The following is a 25,415-nucleotide window of genomic DNA, read 5'->3' as shown; positions in this document are numbered from 1 at the left end:
GTTGTGGAGCACGGGCTCTAGGCTCGCGGGCTTCAGTAGTTGTGGCACGTGGGCTCAGTAGTCGTGGCTCGCGGGCTCTAGAGCGCAGGCTCAGTAGTTGTGGCGCACGGGCTTCGTTGCTCTGCGGCATGTGGGATCTTCCCAGACCAGGGATCAAAGCCATGTCCCCTGCATTGGCGGGCGGATTCTTAACCACTGCGCCACCAGGGAAGTCCCCAGAGTCTCTTTGGGCAGACACAACACGCACGCACATGGGTGCACAGGCTGGCAACTTGCACCACACGAAGCCAGTCAAACGGGTGCAAGTCTGCCCCATAAGTGTCTTCCCTGGCCTCCTCCACCACAGAGGGGGCAGCAGGTCAGCACAAAGGACATCGCAGGATGTGGACGCAACATGACGTGGATGAGCGTCACCTACAAAGGGCTTTTCCAACACGAGAGGCCAGCAAGGCCCACACACACACAGCACAGTCCCCTGCCAGACTTCCCCACCTAAAAATCATGGGGGCAAAGAGTAATCTACAAACCACGAAATCATTCTCACACCTAAGCAGATTAACAATTCCCATTACCACCTGACATCTGGTTCATATTTATATGCCCAAGTGTCCCCAAAACACTCTTTTAAATTGAGATCTGACACACAGCTCAAAACATTTTTTTAAAGCCCTTTTGTCCGCTCCCTCCAAACCAGGATCCAAGCAAGGTTTCCTCACTGCCTGTGGTCACTAACACAGATGCAGGTTAAACATCAGTTAGAACAGCTCATAGACAAAGCCGTGAGTTGGCATTAGTGATGCTGAGTTAGATCACCTGGCTAAGGTGGTACCAGCAGGTCTTCCTACTATACCGACACACGAGTCCTTCTACAACCAAGAAGTCATCGGTGGGGTGACCCTTTGTCAGTACATGAATACTTTGAACCAAAAATTTTACCCACGAAGGTAAAAAGGTTTAATCCAACTCTAATCCAGCCTTTCAACCTAACTTCCAGTTCACAGGAAACACAGGACAGAGGAGGAACCAGTTAAGACCCCAGAACCCGGACAAAGCCAGACAGCTCAACAATGCCCTTCCATCTACGGTGACTGGTCTCAATTCAGGAAGAAGAAACAAAGAGGGAGGCTGACGCTGAAGACCCAAAGGAAAGGTGCGAACACAGGATGGAGTCCGCCAGGACCTGAGCGCGGTCCCGCAGGCTGTCCCACGGCGCACAACGCTGCTGCTCACAGGAGACTGTCATTTTTTGAAGGCGCTCCTGAGGGGGACGTGTCAGGAGGCTACATCTTGCTTCCAAATTGTAGGGTAGCACGCACACCCACAGACGAAGCAAACAGGGCAAACTTAGCAAGCGCTGAACCCAGATGGTAGCATGTGGGTGATCACGGTGCTCTTCCTGCCTCTCCATAGTTCTGAAAATTCTCATGTTAAAAAACTGGAGAAAAACTAAAACCTTCATTTTTTGCGCTCAAGTTTGCTGGACTAATAAGAGGTACTTACAAAATCAACTAAAAATACTCTTTACGCTAGGTATGAGGGACTTCCCTGGTGGTCCAGTGGGTAAGAATCTGTGCTCCCAATGCAGGGGACCCAGGTTCGATCCCTGGTTGGGGATCCCACATGCCGCGGGGCCACTAAGCCCGTGTGCCACAACTACTGAGCCCTCATGCCGCGAACTACAGAGCCCACGTGCCCTGGAGCCCACGAGCCACAACTAGAGAGAGAAAACCCTCACGCCACAACTAGAGAGAAGCCCGCATGCCGCAACTAGAGAAGCTCGCCGCAACTAGAGAAGCCCGTGCACCACAACGAAGAGCCTGCACGCTGCAACAAAAGATCTCGCATGCCACGACGAAGACCCCACGTACCGCAACTAAGACCCGACACAGCCAAATAAATAAATACATATGTATTCAAAAAAAAAAAAAAAAAGACTGTGCTTCCAACGCACGGGGCACAGGTTCAATCCCTGGTCAGGGAACTAAGATCCCACATGCCACGGCGCGCCCAAAAAGATTTTTTTAAAAAGGGTAAAATACTTCAACAAAATAATAATAAAGCAAACATGGCAAAATGCTAACTATTAAATCTGATACACGGGATGTTCACTTTACCATTCTGTCCTCTTTTCTGCACTTTATAACAAAAAGTCAAAAACGAGTGTTCCTTTAAAAAATAAAAGTGTTACTGGTATAGCTGCTGTGGAAAACACTCCGGCAGTTCCTCAAAAAGTTAAACATAGAATCACCATATGATCCACCAATCCCACTTCTGGGTGTGCACCCAAAAAACTGAAAGCAGGAACTTGAAGAGATATTCGCACACCCATGTTCACAGCAGCATTACAATAGCCAAAACATGGAAACCTAACCATCCGTCAACGGAGAAATGGATAAACAAAACTTGTTATATACATACAGTTCAGCCTTAACAAGGAAAGAAATAATGCTACAATATGGATGAACCATGAAAACATCACGCTAAGCAAAAGAGGCCAGGCACAAAAGGGTAAATATGCCGAGTCCATGTCCAGGGGTCTCTGTGGACAGACTGCTTCCGTGAGGGAAGGTGAAAGAGTTCTGAAACAGATAGTAGTAATGGTCATAAGAACAGTGTGGATGTAATTAATGCCACTGAATTGGACACTTAAAAGTGGTTAAAATGGTCAATTTTATGTTATTTACATTTTATCACAATAAAAGAAGGATGAGAAAAGTTTAAGAACATATAGATCAAGGTAACACCCCCAACTCTACATCAAAGAGTGCCTAGAGAGGACTGCAGCTAAATATGAACACATAAAAGGCAAACTCAACACAGTATGCAAGAGCTTCCTAAGCCACTCCCAGAAAACACGGTTCAGTGCTACAGTACCTAAGACGAGGGTCCCCCCTTTCCTAACAAGCTTGTTTCCACTACAGCTGAAGATACCTCTTCACTGAATCCACATGCCAGATACAAAGTGCTTACCCACGAGTAAGAAACATGAAAACATCCTTGATAAGGAGGACCAGGAATGACTGCCTCCAATTACTGTACCCTGACCTCCCTGGATGTAGGGGAACTGTGGGCACAGAGCCAGAATTCCTTTCTCTCTCCAACTTGCATTTCTTTTCTTTCTTCCTTCACCAAGTTTTCACAACACTGGTGATTGTACATCTTTGAATATGATTAATTGTGCTCCATGGGAAAACAGGTCACAGTAAAAGAGTTTCGGAAATATTAAATATGGCTGATATATTTTAAATGTTAAAAATTAGACCTCGGGCTTCCCTGGTGGCGCAGTGGTTGAGAATCTGCCTGCCAATGCAGGGGACACGGGTTCGAGCCCTGGTCTGGGAAGATCCCACATGCCGCGGAGCGACTGGGCCCGTGAGCCACAACTACTGAGCCTGCGCGTCTGGAGCCTGTGCCCCGCAACGGGAGGGGCCGCGATAGTGAAAGGCCTGCGCACTGCAATGAAGAGTGGCCCCAGCACCGCGATGAAGAGTGTCCCCCGCTTGCCGCAACTGGAGAAGGCCCTCGCACGGAACGAGGACCCAACACAGCCAAAAATAAATAAATAAATAAATAAATAAATAAATTAGACCTCATATTTGTTTCTTGGTATGTATTCTTCTATTTCCAATTTATTATGGCTTCCAAAGAATCTAAGGGGGGAAAATGGCTTACTATGGGGAGCGCTTGATAAGCTGATGCTGCATCTGCCCCTTTCGGGAAGAGTTCCTAACTTAAGTTCAGTCTTTATCAGGACACCCAGGACAGAGCACAGCAGCAGCGGTGGCCTGCTTGGCCAGCCTGCATGTGGATTCTGGGGAGCAGCACACGCGGGGCTCTCAGGGCCGGCAGGTCCCCATGACTTGAGGACCTTACTTTTACGGCCAAGTCTGACAAACTGGAGGGCACATGTGAACAATCACCCTAATGCACACTCTAACTGCAAAAATGAAAGAGAGGGATAGACAAAAACTGGAAGGTAAGTAAAACCAAAGTTCTGGAGTTGATTTTTCTTTTGAAATCCCTCAAATCTGTCTAAAAATAAGACATCTTATCCCAAATACCTCAGTAGAAAAGACAGACCCTACACCCTTAACCAACTTGCTGCCTGCATCCCACATGGCAACTCACGGCCTGGCTGCCCCCTGGAAGCAACCTGGATGTCCTGCCCCCACGAGCAGCGAGCAGCGTCCCTGCTGACAGGACAGTCACACCGGCGGGGGGCTGCACCCTGGCCCACTCCCTTCCACCGCGGCTGGTGGAGAGCGGCGCTCACGTGCACCCACTCCTGGTAAAGTCTGCCAACAAGCAGCAGCTGCTTCCTACCTTTGTCATCAACAATTCTGGATGCTTAGTGAAAACCCCTTATTATAACTATAACTGTAACCTCAAAGGACCACACCTCAACAGAACGAAACCTTGATTATTCTGAAGTTTTCCAGGATGAGGTAGCCTGGAAAGCTCAACGTGCCTGAACTGAGACGTCCCACAGTGACACACTTGAGCCCTTGCATTCAATGACTCCAATCAGGTAAACATCCCACCACTGGTAACTGCATGGATACCGCGTCCCCTGCTCCCCATGTGTCCCCACCCAACACTCAGTCCCTGGAGGATCAGTCCTTAAGGGTTTTGGTGTCAGATAACCAACCTCGGGAAAGTGTAGGGTCACTAGAAGGCAGGTTTGCTCCTGCAAGAAACAAATATGACCTGATAACAAAAAATATCTCACTACTCAGAAGTGACTTTTAATGAAACTGAAGGCTATTTAAAGCAGCCTACTTCCCTAGATTAACCAGCACTTGATATTTGCTTTTGTATAAACGCCGTTTATGAACTATTTGTGTTTACCTTTTATCTTTTTAAGTGAATGCATGTACAGACATACTAACATGCCAGCAACAAGGACTGGGCAGGGGCAGAGTGGTCGTGGGGCACCATGGGGACGGTGGGGGGCAGCAGAGCGCTGAAGGGCCTCACCCTGTGCAGGAGGTTTCAACGGCACTCCCAGACTAGATCTTGTAGTGAACTTCTGTATTCTTTTCCTGTTTTACTGAAAAATAATTGACTTCCATCACTGTATAAATTTAAGGTGTATAGCCAGATGGGTTGATGAACATACATTGTGAAATGATTGCCACAGGTTCAGCTGACATCCATCTTCTCATACAGATACAATAAAAACAAAAGGAGAGAAAAGGAAAACAACCTTTCTCCTTTTCATGAGGACTTAGGATTTAGTCTCCTAACAACTCTCCTGCAGACTGTTCAGCAGTGGCAGCTATAGCTACCAAGTGGTGCACCACACCCCCAGGACTTATTTGTCTTATAGCTGGAAGTTTGTACCTTTTGACCACCTTCCTCTAATTCCCCTCTCCTCACTCTCTGCCTCTGGTCTCATCTCTTTTTCTGAGTTTAGTGTTTTGTTTTCTTTTGTTTTAGATGCCACATGTAAGTAAGATCATACAATGTTTGTCTTTCTCTGACTTACTTCACTTATATAATACCCTCAAGGTTCATCCATGTGGTTGCAAATGGCAAGATTTCCTCCTTTTTATGGCTGAATAATATTCCATTGTATATATGTACCACATTTTCCTTATCCATTCATCTATCAACAGACATTTAAGTTGTTTCTATACCTTGGCTATTGTAAATAATGCTTCAATGAACATGGAGGTGCATGTATCTTTTCAAACTAGTGTTTTCATTTCCTTAAGATAAGTACCCAGGAGTGAAATTGCTGGATCTTATGGCAGTTATTTGATTGACTGACTTATTGATTGATTTAGATCTTAGTTGCGGCACGCAGGATCTTTTACTTGCGACACACAGACTTCTTAGTTGCGGCATGCATGTGGGATCTAGTTCCCCAACCAGGGATCGAACCCAGGCCACCTGCATTGGGAGCGCAGATTCTTACCCGCTGGACCACCAGGCAAGTCCCCATATGGTAGTTCTATTTTTAATTTTTTGAGGAACCTCCATATTGGTTCTATAGGGGCTGCACCAATTTACATTCCCACCAACAGTGTAGGAGGTTTCCCTTTTCTCCACGTCCTCACCAACACTTGTTAGTTGTCTTTTTGATAATAGCCACTCTGACAGGTATGAGATGATATCTCACTGTGGTTTTTTTTTGTTTGTTTGTTTTTTTAAATTTCATTTATTTATTTATGGCTGTGTTGGGTCTTCATTTCTGTGCGAGGGCTTTCTGTAGTTGCGGCAAGTGGGGGTCACTCTTCATCGCAGTGCGCGGGCCTCTCACTATCGCGGCCTCTCTTGTTGCGGAGCACAGGCTCCAGACGCGCAGGCTCAGTAGTTGTGGCTCACAGGCCTAGTCGCTCCGCGGCATGTGGGATCTTCCCAGACCAGGGCTCGAACCCGTGTCCCCTGCATTGGCAGGCAGATTCTCAACCACTGCGCCACCAGGGAAGCCCTCACTGTGGTTTTGATTGGCATTTCCCTGATGATTAGTGATGACGAGCATCTTTTCATGTTATCTGTTCGTGATTCATTATATTCTTTGGGAAAATGTCTACTCAGGTCCCTTCCCATTTTTTTATTTGGGTTATTTGGCTTTTTGCTATTGAGTTGTATGAGCTCTTTTTTGTATTTTGGATATTAACTCCTTATCAGATACATGGTTTACAAGTATTTTCTCCCAACTCCATAGGTTTTCTGTTCACTTTGGTAATGGTTTTCTTTTGTTAATCGAATTATTAATATAAATTCACTAACCTCTAGAACGAACTTGACTTTTACATTTTACATCCCAAAGAGTAGTTTTCGTTATGTAATCAGTTTGTAACATTTGCAAGAGAGGCCCATGGGAATGAAACCTACCAGCACCGCCTCACCCACACCACAGTTCTACCTACCTGGGCCCCCAGCGCACAGGGGCCTCTGGGCGAGGAAACTGGCGTGCTCTCCCCTGTGAGGGGGGCCAGGAGAGCCTTTTCTCCCCTTTGATGCAGTGACAATACCAGGAGAATCTATTCAGCAGACAGTATCAACAATTAACAATGAGGGCTTACTTCTCTGAATTACATGCTAGGCTTCCAAGTCAAACTGTGAATTTATTTCAAGGGAAAAAAGTCATGCACGCTGAGTCTCATCTATGTGACTATCACCTCTAAATCTTATTAGGTGACAAGTTAGTTATATTTTCAGCAGTAAAGCTACAGTTTAGGAAATGTAGCCACTAACGAAAGATACTATTTATGTGGGAAGTTTAGAAAGTACCCTAGCTTTTGATGAGGACACAGGTCCTCGTTCCAACTCTCAAGTGGCTGCCCTGTAAACAGAGGTGTGGGCTGGAGTTAAACACCCAGACACCAGGCCACGCAGGAAATAAACTCATCAACATTAGTCTGTTTGCTACAAATCTCTCCGCCTCCTTTTAGAGGCCCACAACCCACTTCCAGTCTCCCCTAAGAGGGATGCGGTGAAGCTTGGCCCCCCCAGTAGTAGATACCTGGCACCCCTGCAGCTGTTATTTACTGCTCTCAGGACTGCAACCTGCAAGCAACTCAGAAAGAACAGAGTCTGAGAATGAGGGGAGCACAGACTGTTTCTCTTCTTAAACCAACAGCCCACTTGCAAACACCTGGAAACCAAGTAGCCTTCGCCCATTAATCTTAAGTTATTTTTACAGAACCCTCTTAGCTCTCAAAAGCATCCCTGGACAAAGAAACAGTACCAGGCCAGCCTCGGGGAGGGTGAGAAAAGGCCAGAGAGTAGCGAAGCCACTTGAGTCCCTGCCCCATCCCCGATCCCCCATCCCGGTGGTAATGGGGCAGCCATCAAACACTGCAGTCAGGGTCACAAAAACAACTATAGCAACTTGTTCTCTCCCTCAGGTGCAGGGCAGTTGTCAGCAGGTGAAATGCTTTAATGTTATGGAGGGGTGGTAACAAAGGGACTTGGGAGAGCTACGAGCGTTTAAGTGAGAGTGAACGTTCAAAGCCAAGCACCACACAGCCAAGCGGCCCAAAACATCCACTTCTGCTCTCCGTTTATCTCTCCATCTGCAATTAGACTGCATGCAATTCAGGGCCCTGACTGTACTGCTGGCCCAGTAAAGCCTAGAGACCATCCCCCGCTGAAGGCTCCAGGGCCAGACGCCCTGAGCGTAACTGCTGCCGCCCACAGTCCAACCAAAGGACAAAGTCCTCGTGACACAGCACATGACAAGCATGCAGTGACAAAGCAGGACAGAGGCTCCGTTCTGAAGGGCTGAAGCAAACCGCACCTACTCTCAGGCGAGCAGGCGCACCTTCACTGGACGACGAGCTCCAGGCACACAGGGCTCTGTATCTCCTGCCAGGTGCCACTCCTTCCTCAGCCTAGAGCCTAACTTTTAAGATCCGTCTTTCAGGCAAATACTGACTAGGTATCTGATCATACATGCACAACATGTGCATAGAACTATGGGAAATACAAAACAGACGTGCAAGAAAAGCCTAAGATATCGTGGCCTTTCTCCTCTCCACCCACCCGCCTTCACGCCTTCACCGAAGGCTGCTTCTCCAGCTTCAAGTTCTCTAGCCCCTCCTACCCAGACTCAGAGCTACTCTCCTTGGCCTGCAGTTTAACTGTCTGGGAATAAGACCTGTAGGAGCCAATCACAGGCTCCTGGGGAGCTGCCCACTCCTCCCTGCAGGGGACAAGCACCAGAGACTGGGGTGCCTGGGTCTGTCACAGCTCCACAAGGCAGGGGACCTTTTATATAACTGGCCATCCCTCTCAGCTGACCCTCAAGTATTTACATCAACACTTGTCAGCAGGGACTTCCCAGGTGGCACAGTGGATAAGACTCCGCGCTCCCAATGCAGGGGGCCCGGGTTCAATCCCTGGTCAGGGAACTAGATCCCACATGCATGCCGCAACTAAGAGTCCGCATGCCAGAGCTGAGGAGCCCGCCTGCCGCAACTAAGAAGCCCTGGAGCTACAACTGAGGAACCCGCCTGCCACAACTAAGACCCGGTGCAACCAAATAAATAAAGTCTTCACATCTTGTCCAGGCAGCCCACTCTCAAGATCCCCAGGTGCTCTGAGGGCGGCCTCGATGGGAGGCCCTCCCAGCCTCGCCTCAGGCCAGGCTCCGGCAGACACACTTCACTCCTCAGTCACTTCCCTGGGACGGCATCTCTGCCAGTCATTCGAAGTCAGGCATCATTCCTACAACAAAATCTCAATCCCATCACCCATTTCTACTGCTCATCATGCATTTCCCTAGAAAATGGTGTTCCCACTTCTTGTAACAGTTTCCACTAAGACCTTTCTAAACCAGACATCATCCAAAAGCAGAGGATGGTGGGGCTGAAAGAACAGGCCAGAAGACAAGGCAGGGGCCCCTCATGAGCAGTGGCCGCCCTGGCTGGCGCTCACTCCCTCCACCCAAGCCCTAGACGCCACCCCTCTCCTGGCAGCCCAGATTCAGGCATCGCCAGGCCCTGGCCTTCTGCTGGCACCAGCAGACCCCACGCACGGCCTCTGCCGTCCCTCAGCAGGCCATGGCCAGGGCCCTCATCCTAAGTCCCACACACTCGGGCTGTACTCCGTTTCCCTGGCTTCATCTGCTACCATCTCCTTTCATGGGCTCCGTGTTCAAACAGGCCAAGCTGACATTTCTCACGTTACAACCCGCCCTCCTGGCCCTTGTCCAGAGCCTTCCGGCCTGACCCTGCCCTCTGCACGCCCACCGACGCCCACCATGCTTCCAGAGCACTTCCTGCATCACCCCCCAGACCCGGAGCCAGAAATGCCCTCGCCCCCGCGTGCAGTTCCTGCCCCACACCTTGCCCTCATCTTTGCGCTTCCCCCACACAGCCCTGCACACAGTGAGCAACCAACAAACATCTGACTAAGTCAGTGGGACGTGGGGAAAGCTGTCTGTTTAGTCTTAGAAGCCCCTCCCTAAAGCATGTTACGCATTCCAGTCACAAAAAGACACCAAACTGTTCTCCCCGTATACAGCAGGCCACATTCAGGAAAGCAGTCAGAGAAACCAGAAGTCAGCTACACAACTGCCTATACACAGTTGCTTTACAACTGTGCCAAATGGGTGAATGGTTACAAAGACAGAAAAAACAAAGACTGTACTCTTCACAACTGCCAAGGTCATGAAAAACAAGGAAAAGACCGAAAAACTGTTACAGATAGGAGGAGACCAAGGAGACAGGCAACTAAATGCCATGTGTGATCCTGGAGCAGTGAAAGGACGTTAGTGGGAAACAAGTGAAATCTAAACGAATCTGGGATTCAATTAACAGTATAACGCATCAATGCTAATTTTTCTTTTTTTAATTTTCAGCCACGTTGGGTCATCATTGCTGTGCACGGGCTTTCTCACTGCTGTGGCTTCTCTTGTTGCAGAGCATGGGCTCTAGGTGCATGGGCTTCAGTACTTGCGGCTCGCAGCCTCAGTATTTGTGGCTCGAGGGCTCTAGAGCACAGGCTCACTAGTTGTGGCACAGGGCTTAGTTGCTCCGCGGCATGTGGGATCCTCCTGGACCAGGGCTCAAACCTGTGTCCCCTGCATTGGCAGGCGGATTCTTAACCACTGCGCCACCTGGGAAGTCCCAATGCTAATTTCTTAGTTTGGCCAACCTTACCACTGCTACGTAAAATGTTAACCTTAGAGGACCTCGGTAAAGAATATAATGGAACTCTCTGTACTACTTTTGCAACTTTGCTGTATATCTAAAATTATTCCAAAATAAACATTTATTTAAAACAAGACCTTGGGACCTCCCCGGCAGTCCAAAGGTAAAGACTCCACAGTTCCACTTCAGGGGGCGTGGGTTCAATCCTTGGTCAGGGAACTAAGTTCCCCCATGCCATGCAGCGCAGCCAAAAAAATTAAAAATAAAATAAAAATTAAAAAGAAAATAAAAATTAAAAAATAAAACAAAACCTTGTCCAGGACATGTGTTTCCACCATATCCACTAATCCCCTATCAATGCCAAATTATGCTGGCTGATGGACGGCACTGAGTCTCTCCAAGAGCCAAAACAGTTCTGGGGAACCAAGGCCAAGCGCCAGAGCCTGCTGCACACCGACCTGGCCCCACCTCACGTGTTACGACAGCACCGTGGACTCCCGGTGTGGCTGGCAGAATAACGTCCCCAAGGGGTCCACGTCCTAACCCCCAGAGCCTCTAGATATCTCAGGCTACTCATCAGCAGACGGGGGATGAGTCTGCATCATCCAGGTGAACCCCACAGAATCACAAGGGTGTTTCACAGTGGAAGATGGAGGCCGAAGAGAGTCAGAAGAGAGCTACGTTCTTAGCTGTTCTTTTAATTCTTTAATTTTATACGAAGGTTTACATAACACTAATGAATGTACCCACTAAGGTAACAGAATGAAGATATTGACCTGTGATAAGTTCCAATGAGTTATGAAAAGTAACAGTTTAAATAAACGTGCTGTGTTTTAAAAACAAAACAAAACCACCTCCGAAGAAGGTCAGAGAGACACAAGGTTGCTGGCTTCAAACATGGAGGAAGGGGCCATGTGAAGAGCCTCCAAAAGATGGAAGCGGCAAGGAAATGCAGTCTCCGTGGAGCCTTCAGAAGGAACCAGCCCTGCCGACACCTTGCCTTCAGCCTAGCACGATCCATGCCAGGCTTCTAAATTGCAGGACTGTAAATAAGAAAAAATCTGTATTGTTGTAAGCCTTTAAATTTCTGGTCATTTGTTATAGCAGCCATAGAAAACAGTGACAGCACTGAAATATAAAAACCACAAGGGTTTCTCCAGATTGTGAGAGAGCATGTCTTCCTTCCAACCTTCACACCCTCCTGTGGTACCTCTTCAAATCCCCCATCTCCCTTCAGTTTCCCATCTCCCTCTGGACAACATATTTGGAGCCCAGAAGAAAACTATCAAGGCGAGGAAAACGAGATGCTGTGGGTTAAATTCTAAGAGATTCCCTCCCCAGTGTTCTAAAACTTCATTGTGCCCTTAGTCTTTGCTTAAATATCTTTTTTTTTTTTAAAGATTAGAGTTATTGCTTAAACAGTCTTCTTTAAAAAGTTAGTCATCTGATGAGAACCCAGGTTCAGCAGAAACAGATCTGATCACTTCACCAAAGAAAAACAAAGTTCACATGTAAATCTCCTTAAGGTTATATCTGCTGAAAACTACTTCAGCTGTGAGTGAAAGCACATATCACTTTTCTAAGCTTCATACTAAAAGATAAGAGACACAATTCAAAGATCACCTTTCCCAAGTATTTAGGGAAAATTTTTCCCATAAGAAAACATTCTGAGCTTTAGCATATTTAATATATTAACCTCTAAACTAAAACACTTCAAATTCCAGATGGACTCTTCTCAAAGTAATAAAAATACCTATGTAGGTAAGCTAAAGCTAAACGGAAAAAATCATACACCTCAGCAAAGAAAGATTTCACAAAGTCTAAAAATTCTTTGAAATCAGAATCACCTGAGGGCTATAGTTTCAGACCCCTAAAGACTGGCTTTTCAGGACTTCCCTGGTGGCACAGTAGTTAAGAATCTGCCTGCCAGTGCAGGGGACATGGGTTTGAGCCCTGGTCCGGGAAGATCCCACATGCTGTGGAGCAACTAAGCCCGTGCGTCACAACTACTGAGCCTGCGCTCTAGAGCCCACGAGCCACAACTACTAAAGCCCGCGCGCCTAGAGGCCGTGCTCCGCAACAAGAGATGCCACCGCAGTGAGAAGCCCACGCACCGCAACGAAGAGTAGCCCCCGCTCGCCGCAACTAGAGAAAGCCCGCGTGCAGCAACAAAGACCCAACGCAGCCAAAAATAAAGTTATTAAAAAAAAAAAAAAAAGACTGGCTTTTCTCCTCTGTAAGCATCCAAAAAGGCAAGATTTCTTATAGTGTTCTGCACATCCTTTAATTAGTCAAGTGTTTTAGTAATTTTTTTTAAAGTTAATTCCTTCAAGAGTGCTGCTTTGGGGTTTTGTTGTTTTTTTATTTTTACTTCCTGTTTTACAGGATGTAAAACCGCATTTAGAAACATGGTACATACCAGCAAGGCTTAATTTCTTAAGAGTAATAAGGTGCTTCTCTGCTTTTCTCATGCTCTCTATTTTCGATAAGTTTACACAGTACAGCCATAATATTCTCAAGTCTACATTATCACCGAGAATTAAATGAAAATCTTTTTTATTTTACTGGATATGAATGTAGTTAAAAAAAAAAAAAAACAAAAAACCCACTATTCATAACTTTAGCCCAAACCTTATGAACAAAGCACCTTCCCAAAATGTTCTCATTATTTAGAAACGTTCATTATTCCAGGACATTCGCATTCTGGGTCTGAAGACTGCCACTGGAAGGGGGAAAGGGACACTACTAATGAGCTGAGAAAAGTCTATTTGCTGCATTTTAGATGAAAAGTCATCTCTGATATCACAAAGCTATTAAGCATTTACAAGTTAAATTTCAATCCCAGCCATTCTTAAAGGTCACATTTTTTTTTTTAGTTAAACAGGTAACTGAAGAAGGGGGGATTTTATGAATTTTATTTAACCCTGACAAAATACTTTTCTTTGACCTAAGTGATCAAAAATGTTTTAAGTTGAGCAAAGGCCAACATTCTTATTTTGTGAAGAGGTGCACACTGGTTTCTTTGCAAGTGGAGAAAGAGCACCTACAGATTTTCAGGATAATAAATAATTCACTGCACAGATGCCAAAGGCAGGACTGGACACGTGGGTCTCGCCCTCAGCCAGTAGCAAGGACGCTCAAACTCAGACAGCACCGCTCCCGATGGCCACCTACCTCCATCCTGGCTGCGGAGGGGGCATCACAGAAGGATTTTCAGTCCTTTCAGCCTCGGAAAAATCTGAGCTATATTAATAGACCAGACTTCTATTTTCATATTGAAAACCCACTTAACTCTTTATTCAAAGGACCAGAGTTTGAACTGCAGGATATCTCAAGTTCTAGAATGATGTCTTTAAACGTTTTCAACAACCACCAATTCCCCTCACTCATTACCACCTAAAATGTTAAAACCACACAAATCTACTGTTATCTAAACCAAGAACTCAAGTCTTTATCACCCAAATTATACCCACGACTAGGCTTTTCAATAACAACCTTTTCCCAAATATATGTTTCATCTTTTAAATTTTAGAGAACAGAAACATAAGGGGGAAAAAAATAACACACAACTCCATTTTGGTGTATTCCCCCCAAAGAGATTTTTTTTTTTTTCTTCATTAAAATGCCAAAACTAGGGACTTCCCTGGTGGCGCAGTGGTTAAGAATCCACCTGCCAATGCAGGGGACCCGGGTTTGATCCCTGGTCCGGGAAGATCCCACGTGCCGTGGAGCAACTAAGCCCATGTGCCACAACTACTGAGCCTGCGCTCTAGAGCCCGCGAACCACAACTACTGAGCCCACGTGCCACAACTACTGAAGCCTGCGTGCCTAGAGCCCGTGCTCCGCAACAAGAGAAACAACCATAAAGAGAAGCCCGCGCACCGCAATGAAGAGTAGCCCCCTCTCTCCCCAACGTAAAGCCCATGCACAGCAACGAAGACCCAATGCAGCCAAAAATAAATAAATAAAAATAAATAAATAAATAAATAAATATTTAAAGTGCCAAAACTGGGCAGGGGTGAGGCAAAAATGTTAAGGGGCCCGCCTCCATTCTGGAGAATTTATATTGCTTTGGCCTTTTTTATTACAAGCGCTTAGGAAATAGAAAACATAAATCAGAAAATGCTAAACCTTTCAAAAGACTCCATACTGTTCACATGACACGTGGCCAGAGGTGCTTGAAGTTCTCATCACCACGAGCTGCAGCAGCAAACTACACTTGGCGAGCCTCTGACTGTGGCCCCCACACGGCAGTCCTACTAAAGCTGCTTTCACAGAAAGCATTCTTCTTCTTCCACAAAGACAACCGTTCGTTTAATTATTTCCTTTCTCTCTCGTCCTGTGCCAATTTTAAAAGCCATGCCCCACACCTTTCGCAAGTAAACTTGTAATAACAACAAATAGGAAAATGGCTAAAGTGTACATAGCGTAATTCCTAGTCAATCAAATAAATGTTCATGATCCTAAGTATGTCCTTTCAAAATTTCTCAAACACTTGCATACATTGCCTTTAAACAATTCAACAAATACTTCCTGAGCCAATTCTAAGCCCAGAGTTATGCCTAGGCTGGGCCCTGGGTGACAAAGAGACCGTGCCTCTCTTCATTCAGCTTAGAGCCCTGCGATCACACATTTGATCTACTGTGTTGATGTCGGGGGGAGGGGAGGGGAGGATTTGCAAGGGAGACAACGATGGACATTCAGCAAGACCCTGGTCCAGGCAGAGGGTCACCTAGGAAATGAAAGGCCAATGGAACCGGAGCATGAGAAGTTGAGAGAACTTGAGTGAAGGACATGGGGTGGGGGGGGTGGGCGGGGGGTCACACAATCAGGGTTAGGCCAGTTAATAATCCTTTGGGACACTTTCATAAAAATAATACTTGTAGTTCTAACATATATACAAAACACTATTTGGTTGAAAGGTGAATTTAAAGAAAATTTTAAATATGGGGAGGGAGGAGTGGGAGTTAAGAAAAGCACAGAAGAATACTAACAAAAACATACACTTACGTACACAGCTGAGTCTGACTCTGGCAAAGATATCAAGAATAAGATGCATCAAACAACAAAAAAAAGAACCGCTTAGAAACAGAAACATCTCTATAAGAATTAACAGAGAGTTGTTGAAGTGGATCATTTCCTAAGCCTTTTTAAAAAGGCTTTCTGTACCGATTATCTCTAACTGCCTGCGTTCCAGGTGCTAGCGATCGACGCCATCTTTCACAGAGTTTAAGATAAAACTGAAAAAGTTGAATTGCACAGAAATTCCATTTGAAATTCAAATTAACAGAACACACATGAAAACATTTCAAGACAGTAACTTTTGTGTTCATTCGATTTTTTTGTATAAAGTTTATCAAACAGGCCAAACTCAGTCCCCACAGAGCACTGACTGAACAGCAATAGTGAACTGACCCAGCACACAGCCAGGCAGTAAGCGCAGTATCATTCGCACCTATTAACTAGCAAGTATCTTGTTATACAAGGAAGCTCCTCCATTATACTTACATTTGAGAGATGAAGGGACTTACATGGACGAATGGACAGATCAAAACACTTATTTTGGCAACAAATGCAGACCATGCTCTGAACCAGCATTTACTGACGCTCTCTAATTATGTTATTTAGTTGATGATGGGCTCATTGCCATCCTATGCAAAGTAACTCTCCTCTCATATTGGATGAAACGTAACCTTACTGTGTCAACTGTACTTAAAAACTCAAGGCACGCAACGCAACGCCTCTTGAAAAATCTTCTCCAGTACAAACAGCACAGCTTCTTTAACTCTATTTGTAGAAAGTTCTACTTGTCACTGTATCAACACTGTAATTAGAGCTAAGATGACAGCCACTAGTCACAAGCAGCCCATCTGGTTTGGAGAGATGAAAGGCCTGCTGTGCAGTGTGATTATCATGGCTGGCCCACAGCACGCCCAGAGGAAAACATCCAACAGTGGCAGCACAAAGGTACAACTGCAAAGGAGGAATTCAAGGCTATGTGACACCTTTAAAAACAAACTTCTGGTAAATTTTGTTACGTATATTTTCCCACAATAAAAAAAAACGTTTAGAAGAAAAAGATCTTTTCAAAGTTTCAAAGCTGGGTCAAATCTGGCACTATCTGTGGGTAGCTTTTTAACTAACTCAAGAGGCACACACAAAGAGCAGAGGAAAATGTCACAGCAACTTGGTCTTTGTTTCCTCCGTTCAGAGAGCCAGCCTATCAAAGGCAAGCCCGCTCCTGAGCGTGACACCACAGAGGGAGGACAACAGCTGAATGGAGGGCGGGGGATGAAGGGTCACAATCTAAGTTGAGCAAGATGTGTTCCCTTTTTCCTTTCTAACTACAAAGTAATACCAGAGTACTTGTGCAATCATCCTAAAAAACACAAACAGAACTCCAGGTCTTCCAGGACAGCAACACTGAGTAAGTGCAATCAAGGTCCTAAAGGCATCAAACACAGTCTCAGGGTCTCTGATTTAGAACTATCCAAGTTATGCCATTGACTGGGTTTGCACAAACCAAAAATAGTAACTGTTTCAATGGCACTTCTTCTACAAGCAGTATCATCTTACATCTTTTGGCTGAGAGCATCTCATCACCCCCCCAATTCAACAACTGCGCGCACTCTCACTGCTCAGTGGAAAAGGAATGTTAAGGACATTGTGCAAAATCACTTCAGAATACCCTCTCACCATCTAAGAAAGCCTGAAATATGACTTCTCTGCTGAGAAGTCCTGTTCTTGCAAACGAATATAAAACTTCTCATAACCTACAGAAACCATGAAACCTAAGCCTGCTGCATCTGAACTGTTAGAAAGAAAATGGTTTTGAAAGCAAGGGGCCCTCTTAGGACAGCTTCATCTCCCAAAGCCTCTTCCAAAACTCTTCGGAAGTTTGGATACGAGACTAGCTTTCAAAATACAACAGAAGCAGAAAACCTTGATGGGACACCAGGAAAAGAGCAGCTCTCAAGAAAAATTAAAACTCCCCCCAAAATGGCAGAGATAACAAGATTCAACAACACAATCCCTCTTTGAAAGGGGACTGAATCCATGTGGCAGGGCCAACCCTACATACATACATACATACATACACATACACACACACACACGCACGCACGCACACACATACACACTCGCTCTCACAGCTACCGCCCTGCCAGGGAATGATGAAATGAGGAACGGAAATTAACATTTCAGGCAACGTCTCACATTGTTCCTTGAGGCCAAGGGCTGCTGTTGCAGCCGCCGCCGCCTCTTCCCTCCCACCCGCCCCCCAGTCCCGCCTACCCTCCCCCCGAAACACCCCCGCACCGCTGCCCCGCATTCCTGCCCCTCCGCGGGCCCACGCGCCTCCTGCGGCCCCAGCGCCCCCTCTCCCTCCAGGGCCCCGGCTCGCCCTCCCCCTCCGGCTTGGAGCCCGAAGCCGCCTGCTCCCATTTCAAAACAGCGATAATAATAGGACGCTGGGAATAACAACTACAGCCTACACCGCGAAGGCGCCCCTCCCGCGGGTCAGAGGTCGGCGCCCCACTCCCCAGGTGCCCGGGGCCCTCCACATCCCACGGCCGGCCTCTCAAGGCTGCCCGGGCCCCCCAGGCCCGCCCGGAGCCCCCAGCGGCCCGCCGTCTGCCCCTCACTGCTGTCCCGGGACCCCAAGGTCCCCACGCCCACCCAGAGCGCCCCGTCGGCCCCTCCGGCTGCCCAGGCTCACCCAGAACCCACCCTCAGCCCCCTGTCGGCCCCCCAGGCCTGCCCGGAGCCCCTGTCGGCTCCTCAGGCCCCTCGAAGACCCCCGTCGGCCCCCGCCCGTCCAGAGCCTTCTCTCTGCCCCTCAAGGCTATCCCAGGACCCCGGTAGGGCCCCCAGGGCCCGAGGCCCACCCGGAGCCCCCCGTCGGCCCTCTGGGCCCCCCAGGCCCACCCAGAGCCCACTCTCAGCCCCTGTCTGCCCCCCAGTCCAGCCTGGAGCCCCCCGTCTGCCCCCGGCCCCCAAGCCCGTCCGAAGCCCGCCGTCGTCCCTCCCGGCTACCCCCCAGGCCCTCACGCCCTCAGGCCCACCCGTATCCCCCCCCCCCCGCCACCAAAGCCCGCCCGGAGGCCCCTGAGGCCCGTCACGGCTGCCCCGGACCCCGGCCCCCAGGCCCGCCGAAGCCCGCTGCGCTGCTCCGCCCGGCGCGGAAGGCCTGCAGGCCGCAAGGCCACCCCACGTCCCGCACTCGCCCCGACCCCCGCGCGGCCGCGGCTCTCACCGGCTCCGGCTCCGGCTCCGGCCCAGGGCTCAGCGGCGGCGCGCGGGCGAGGCCATGCAGCCCCGGGCCGTCCCCGGCCCGCGGCCCGAGCGGGAAGGCGGCGCGGGCTCCGAGCGCCGGTGCGGCGGCGAGGTGGGCAGAGGCGAGCCCGCCCTCGGCCTGCGCCGCGGCGGTCGGGCGCTCACTGAGGGGGCGTCGGGCCGCGCGCTCGGCCGCGCCTCCCCGCCTGGGGCCCTCGCTCCATCGCGCTCCGGCTCGGGCGGCCTCTGGCTCCGGGACCCGGCGGCGGCTGCGGCGGCGCGGGCCGCATGAGACGTTACCTCCCATTGGCCCGCCGTATCCGCCACCGCCATTGGCCCGCCGCCGTCGGGCACAGGGCTGCGCACGTCACGGCGTCGGGAAGGAAGTGCGCGCGGGGCCACGGGGGACGACGAGATTGACAGCTTCTAGCACAGGCCGGGGCGGGACCAGAAGCACGTCCCGGGACGGATTGGGCAAGGTCTTGCGTCTAGGCGCACGGGACGCTGAGGTAGCGAGCAGCTGGATTGGCTACCTGCGTCGCGGAGGGGGCGGGTCTTTTGTTTTCGGACGTGACGATTGGTCGTCCCAAGTGCCGGAAGCGGCGAGGGCAACGGTCGGGAGCGGGTCTGGGCGGAAGACTCTGGAAGGCGCGGTGTTGCGGTGCGGCCGCGGCGCCAGCTGGTCCGGGGGCGCGCCCGCGAGGACAGGGCCCGGGGCTGGGGCCATCGGTTCTCTGTCCGCTCACAGCGAGTCCGTCCTGTGTTGGCTGCACCTGCCGCTGGCCAAGGGATGCTGGACCAACCGTCCGCCAACCGAGTCAGCTCTCAGACCTGCTTCTTTACAGGAAACTAAGATCCGCAAGCCGCACGGCGCGGCCTAAAAATCAAAAAGAAAAACACTGATCTCAACCAAATAGAGAATTTAAAGTAGGAAATACGAAAAAGGAGGCAATTTGCCTTGAAATAATCTGAAAACATACTAAGGCAGAAGCAAAGCGAAGTTCCACAGAAGCAGAACCCATGGGTAAAAATATACAGTAGAGAAAAGGAAAGAATTAAGCCATTGAATACATTAATTCACAAATGTTTACTGAGTGTCTGCTATGGGCCAGGCACTGAGAACGACCAGGAACAGCAGGTAGTTCATCAAATAGCCATACAATTATCTAATTACAGGCTGTGATAAGTGCTTTGAAAGAGAAGTATAGGGAGTTAAGAATACTGAGTGAAAATCAGGTCTTGTCTGGGGAGCGGCTTGCAGGTTTCCCTACTTAAGTATTGACACTCAAGGTGCTGACAGAAGGTTAAAGAAGAACTACCAAGTAAGATGTGGTGGAGAACATCCAGTGAGGCCGCCCCAGCCACATGTGACAAGTCCAGGTTGACATGGGCTGTGAATATAAAATACTGGATTTGGAAGACTTAGTACTAAGAAGAAAAGAATGTAAAAAAGTAAATTTTTTGTATTTACAACATGTGGAAATGATAGTATTTGAGACAGTTGCATTAAATAAAATATAGTGTTGAAATTAATTTTACCTGTTTCTTTTTTCTTTTTAATTGTGGCCACTGGGGAATTTTACATCATACCCTGGCTGCATTCTATTTCTGTTGGACAGCCCTGGGCAAAGGGGCAGCCTAACCCGTGTCCTTAAGGTAGAGAGAGGGACAGCACCTCTCCTCCCGTGGTGTCTGGAGAGATAGCACTCATCGGTTCAAAACACACTGAGGGCTTTTAAGTGCCTACTGTGTGCCTGGCACCATTCTAAGGCCTGTATTAAATGTGGAGAAATGAGGGCTGGGGAAGGACTCAGATAAGATGACCTTTGAGCTGAATCACAGAGTGAGGAAGCAAGGCCAGTGGATTGAGGAAGAGCACCCCAGGAGGGGGCAGGAAGGAGCCCCGACAAGCACAGAGCAAAGTTGGAGCAAATGAGATGAGGGAAGTGGCTGGTGACGGTCCCAGTTCAGAGTTGGGATTTCACTCTGAATGAAAAGTAAGCCACAGCAGGTCCCAAGGAGGTGAAGGGACCCACTGTTGAAAGGGTCGCCGGACTTCCCTGTGGTCCAGTGGGTAAGGCTCCGCGCTCCCAATGCAGGGGTCCGGGTTCCATCTCTGGTCAGGGAACTGTATCCCGCATGCCGCAACCAAGACGCCCACGTGCTGCAACGAAGATCCTGCGGGCCACAACTAAGACCTGGCGCAGCCAAAGAGAGAAAGAAAGAGTCTCTCTGGAGATGATGGACAACAGAGGAGCTGGCAAGAGGTGGCAGTGACGTCTGGACTGGTGAGACAGTATGATCTGGCATGTGTTTTGAAGATAGAATAGGCAGGATTTTGTGGGCTGTAAGAGAAAGGTGTCTGGGATGGAATCGACATTGGCTGGAAAGACGTGGCGGGGGAGAGCTTAGTTTTGTACAGTTAAATCTGAGATGCTTTGGCCTCCTTGTGGGGCTCTAGGGGGACAGCAGCAGAGAGGTGGCCAGGGCCTGCAAGGCGTCCGGGCACAGGGGTGTGTCTTAGCCTGCAAGCGGCCCCTGCAGTGAAGGGCTAGGAGCAGCGCTGCTGAAACAGTGTGAACAGGACAGGAGGCCAGCAGGGAAGCTCGCATAGTGGTTCCAGAGAAAAGAGACACGAAGAATGACAGGGACCTAGTGAAGGCGGACGATGGCAGGGTGGTAGGGCAGGGGTCAGGGGCCAACCGCCTGCTGGGCCAGAGCCAGCATTGCCACGTCTTCCAGTTTTTTATTGGAAATTAAATCTTTATTGGACATTTCAACAAAAGGAATTAATTTGCCAAACATCGTGTGGCCAAGCAAAACATTAGATCTACAAATTCCTGATCTTGATACCTAAAGGGTAGTTCTCCAGCCCTTGCCTGGGAAGCCTGCTTTCCTTAATGCAGTTACCTGCGCGCACCCCAAGACTCTGACTCGGAAGCTCTGGAGTGAAACCCAGAGCGTGCACCCACGTAGTCCAGGGGCCATCCTCCGCCCCCAGAGCGTCCCCCAGCCCAGTCAGGAAGGCCTGGCCCCGACAGTGCCTGTGCTTGGACATCTTCTCTGATACCGCTCCTCAATTGGGTTCATCACAGCCCATCCGCACCCCACCCAGAGCTCCTGGATTCATCTTGCAAACACTCGTACAGGGCCTACTGCTTGCCAGGCAATGACCTGGGAGCTGTGGATTTAGCCATGAACAAAACCAGGTTCCTGCCAAAGGCACTCACGCTCCAGCATGTCTGTGTCCCTGGAACCAAAAGGAGCTGATTGTTGACCAGACACAAGCCATTCATGGCTCCAGAAAGGCCCAGTGATGCTGGATGCCCTCCCGGACTAGAAATGATGCGTCCTACCTAGTCCTCCCCTGGGCGATGGCACAGAGCACCTTTCCACGCTCCCCTGCCCGCCCACACCCCTGTGCCGTGGCCTGGGAGAGCCGCGGGGCTGCTGCACCTGCTGGTCTCCTCTCTCCCTTGCCGAGTGGCCAGAGCAGGCCCACAGTCTGGCGCCTCCCTTCTTTCTCTTCCCTGCGGCCATGTGATAAGAACTGAAATCTGGGTTTGGGCCCAGCTGGCCCAGCCTCAGCCCTGTGCTCGACCCCAGCTTGCCAGCGTTCTCAGCATTAGAATTTGGAACCCAAGCTCATTTCACAGTAAATTATTACGCGTTTTGCTTTCCAGTTACCATAGCTCTGTGGTGTGTTTTCCCCAAAACCTCAAGAGGAGGAGGAACTGTGGCAGAAAGCCGTATTCAGATATTCCTGGGGCCCATGACCTTGGGACCACCAGAACCACCCTCCAATTTTTAAAGCTCTGTACCCGGTACTTTTCCTGTAGTCCCACCTGCTTTGATGTCATGTTAGAGTCAAAATGTCATGATGTATTCTTTTTTTTAATGAATTCATCACAAATCCGACTAGGAAGCTTGAGAGTAAAAATGTCTTCCTAAGACTTTTTTCCTAGAAAGGCTGTCCCACACTTGCACAATGTGTTTTATGTGATGAATTTCAGGCTGCAGAAGGCAGGGGCCTTGCTCAGCTGGGAGATGAACGTGAACTCATTCAGCAAACGATTGGATGCCTGCTGTGTGCTGGACAGTGTTACAGCCACAACAGAACATGAAAATCTCTTAACACTCACAGTCAGGACTTGAAGCACCGTTTTGTGATAAATGTAACTGGAGTAGAATATGCCAGAAGCTTTGCTAGGCAGACACATTCAAGTAAGTGACATGACACCGCCTGCAGCCCCTCTCCTTGGATTTGTGCAAGAGCCACAGACGTCCCTTCGGGGAGGCCGTGCTCCTCGCCGTCCCTGGAAAGCAGCCCTTGGAGATTACAGCTGAGCTCTGCTGGTGGTGGTGGATGGGACAGCAGCCCTCTGGCTGGTACCAGTTCTGCAACTAACTACAGTGCTTATTTTCCAGGATGGTAAATTCAGAAACTTTTAGTAATGCTGAATTCAGTAAAGACTTTACATTAAAAACAAATTCCCCAAATTGTCCCTTGGTACTTGAAGTTGTCTTAGCTGGAGAAGGGCCCAAAAGGAATAAACTTTTTTTTTTTAATGGTCTTCTTTTTTTTTTGAATTGAAATATAGTTAATTTACAATGTTGTGTTAGTTTCAAGTGTACAGCAGAGTAATTCGGTATACATATATATACATATACATATTCTTTTTCAGATTCTCTTCCATTAAAGGTTATTACAAGATATTTTATATACAGTAGTGTGTATGTGTTAATCCCAAACTCCTAATTTATCTCTCCCTCCCCCCCAGCCCCTTTGGTAACCGTAAGTTTGTCTTCTATGTCTAGGAATCTTCTTTTCGTTTTGTAAATAAGTCTATTTGTATCATTTTTTAGATTTCACATGTAAGTGATATCACATGACGTTTGTCTTTCTCTGTTTGACTTACTTCACTTACTATGATATCTCTAGGTCCATCCAAAGAATAATCTTGAATCTAACTTCCCTTGTTAAATGTATGATGCTCATGGGGAATTCCCGGGTGGTCCAGTGGTTAGGACTCCGCACTCTCACTGCCCAAGGCCCGGGTTCAATCCTTGATCAGGAAACTAAGACTCTGCAAGCCACGCGGTGCGGCTAAAAAAAAAAAAAAAAATGTATGGCACTCATAGATAACTTTGGTAAAAAAAATAATTCTAGTTGCATAAGAATTGCCATGTTTACTTTAGACCACAGCTTGCAAAGCGAGGTTCAGGGGGAGGTCCCCAAGACCCTCTGTGGGTGTCAGCAAGGTGAAACTCTCTTCCTGACAATACTAGGAGGTGTCTATTTCCCTCTGCTCTTGAGTGCACACGCATGACGCGGGACAGCGACGTCCCTCTGACAGCTGAGGAACAAGCCTTCTTGTGTCTTAAACATTTCTCAGTTTTGATATGAACATGGTAAACATCAATAGACACAACCCACGTAATCAAAAAGTCTTGGGCTCTTACGTAGTAGAATCTACATATTGAAAGGCTTAGCTGGAGGCGAGGGTGGTGCAGCTGTGAACGTGCCAGGCCTGCACTGACCAAGCACCAGTCATGCCAAGGTCAAGTCCCGAAGGATATAAAAACATTTTAAGATAATGCATAGGGACTTCCCTGGTGGCGCAGCGGTCAAGAATCCGCCTGCCAATGCAGGGGACACGGGTTTGAGCCCTGGTCCAGGAAGATCCCACGTGCCGCGGAGCAACTAAGCCCGTGCGCCACAACTACTGAGCCTGCGCTCTAGAGCCCGCGTGCCACAACTACTGAAGCCCGCGCGCCTAGAGCCTCTGCTCCATGAGAGAAGCCACTGCAACGAGAAGCCCACGCACCGCAACGAAGAGTAGCCCCCGCTCGCCACAACTAGAGAAAGCCCGCGTGCAGCAATGAAGACCCAACGCAGCCAAAAATAAATAAATAAATAAATTAAATAAAATACTGCATAACGTGTATTTAATACATGAACGGCAAGATGACCATGACTACGGACTCCAGAGTGGGCGTGTGCTCTGTCTTTTGTAGACAAGGCCCCACGGATCCCTCTCCCACGACAGTAGTCATTAAGAGCACACACTCTGGCACCAGACTGCTTGGGTTCAGACCCCAGCTCTGCCCCCTATTAACTGTGACCCGGGGCAGCACGTTCACTCAGGGCCTCGGTTTCCCCACCTGCAATGGGGGATGAGAACACCTACCTGGCCGGATTCTCAAGAAGAATAACCCACCCAGCACGGTTCGCACAACGCAACCGACACCTGTTAACCGTGACCACAAACCTAAGGAAATGCTCACATTAGTGCTGGGAGTGCGCTTCTGTATTTGATTTCTAGAGTTACCCTGCATCAAGCTCCAGCTCTCGAATGCCCACGGGAGTGAGCAGGGTGCACAGATGCCAAGGAGCCTGGGGGCCGTGGCTGGGCTGTGGGGACGGCTGTTCTCAGAGCCCTGGGGTCCAGAAGACGGAGCTGTGTGCCACCAGATGGGCGGGCGGGAGGACAGCAAGGAGGGAGAGAGGAGGCTCGGCCTTGGAGATCATG

At 48.8% G+C, this 25,415-nt stretch overlaps 1 protein-coding gene across 13 annotated transcripts in view; it reads right to left on the bottom strand.

The window, feature by feature from the left end:
* Nucleotides 1-19,169, bottom strand: part of ANKRD11 (ankyrin repeat domain containing 11) — a 164,436-nt gene extending 145,267 nt beyond the window's left edge. For all 13 annotated transcript variants that reach the window (XM_082369566.1, XM_082369561.1, XM_082369553.1 and 10 more), the window contains exon 1: nt 18,863-19,169. The gene's annotated coding sequence lies outside the window, so the exon portion shown is untranslated. The remainder of the gene's footprint in view (nt 1-18,862) is intronic.
* Between the last annotated feature and the right edge of the window lie 6,246 nt (nt 19,170-25,415).

Source organism: Balaenoptera borealis, assembly GCF_965194805.1.
Source record: "Balaenoptera borealis genome assembly, chromosome: 19".
NCBI lineage: Eukaryota > Metazoa > Chordata > Mammalia > Artiodactyla > Balaenopteridae > Balaenoptera > Balaenoptera borealis.
The sequence above is the reverse complement of the archived record's forward strand: the minus strand, read 5'-3'. Positions and strand labels throughout refer to the sequence as shown.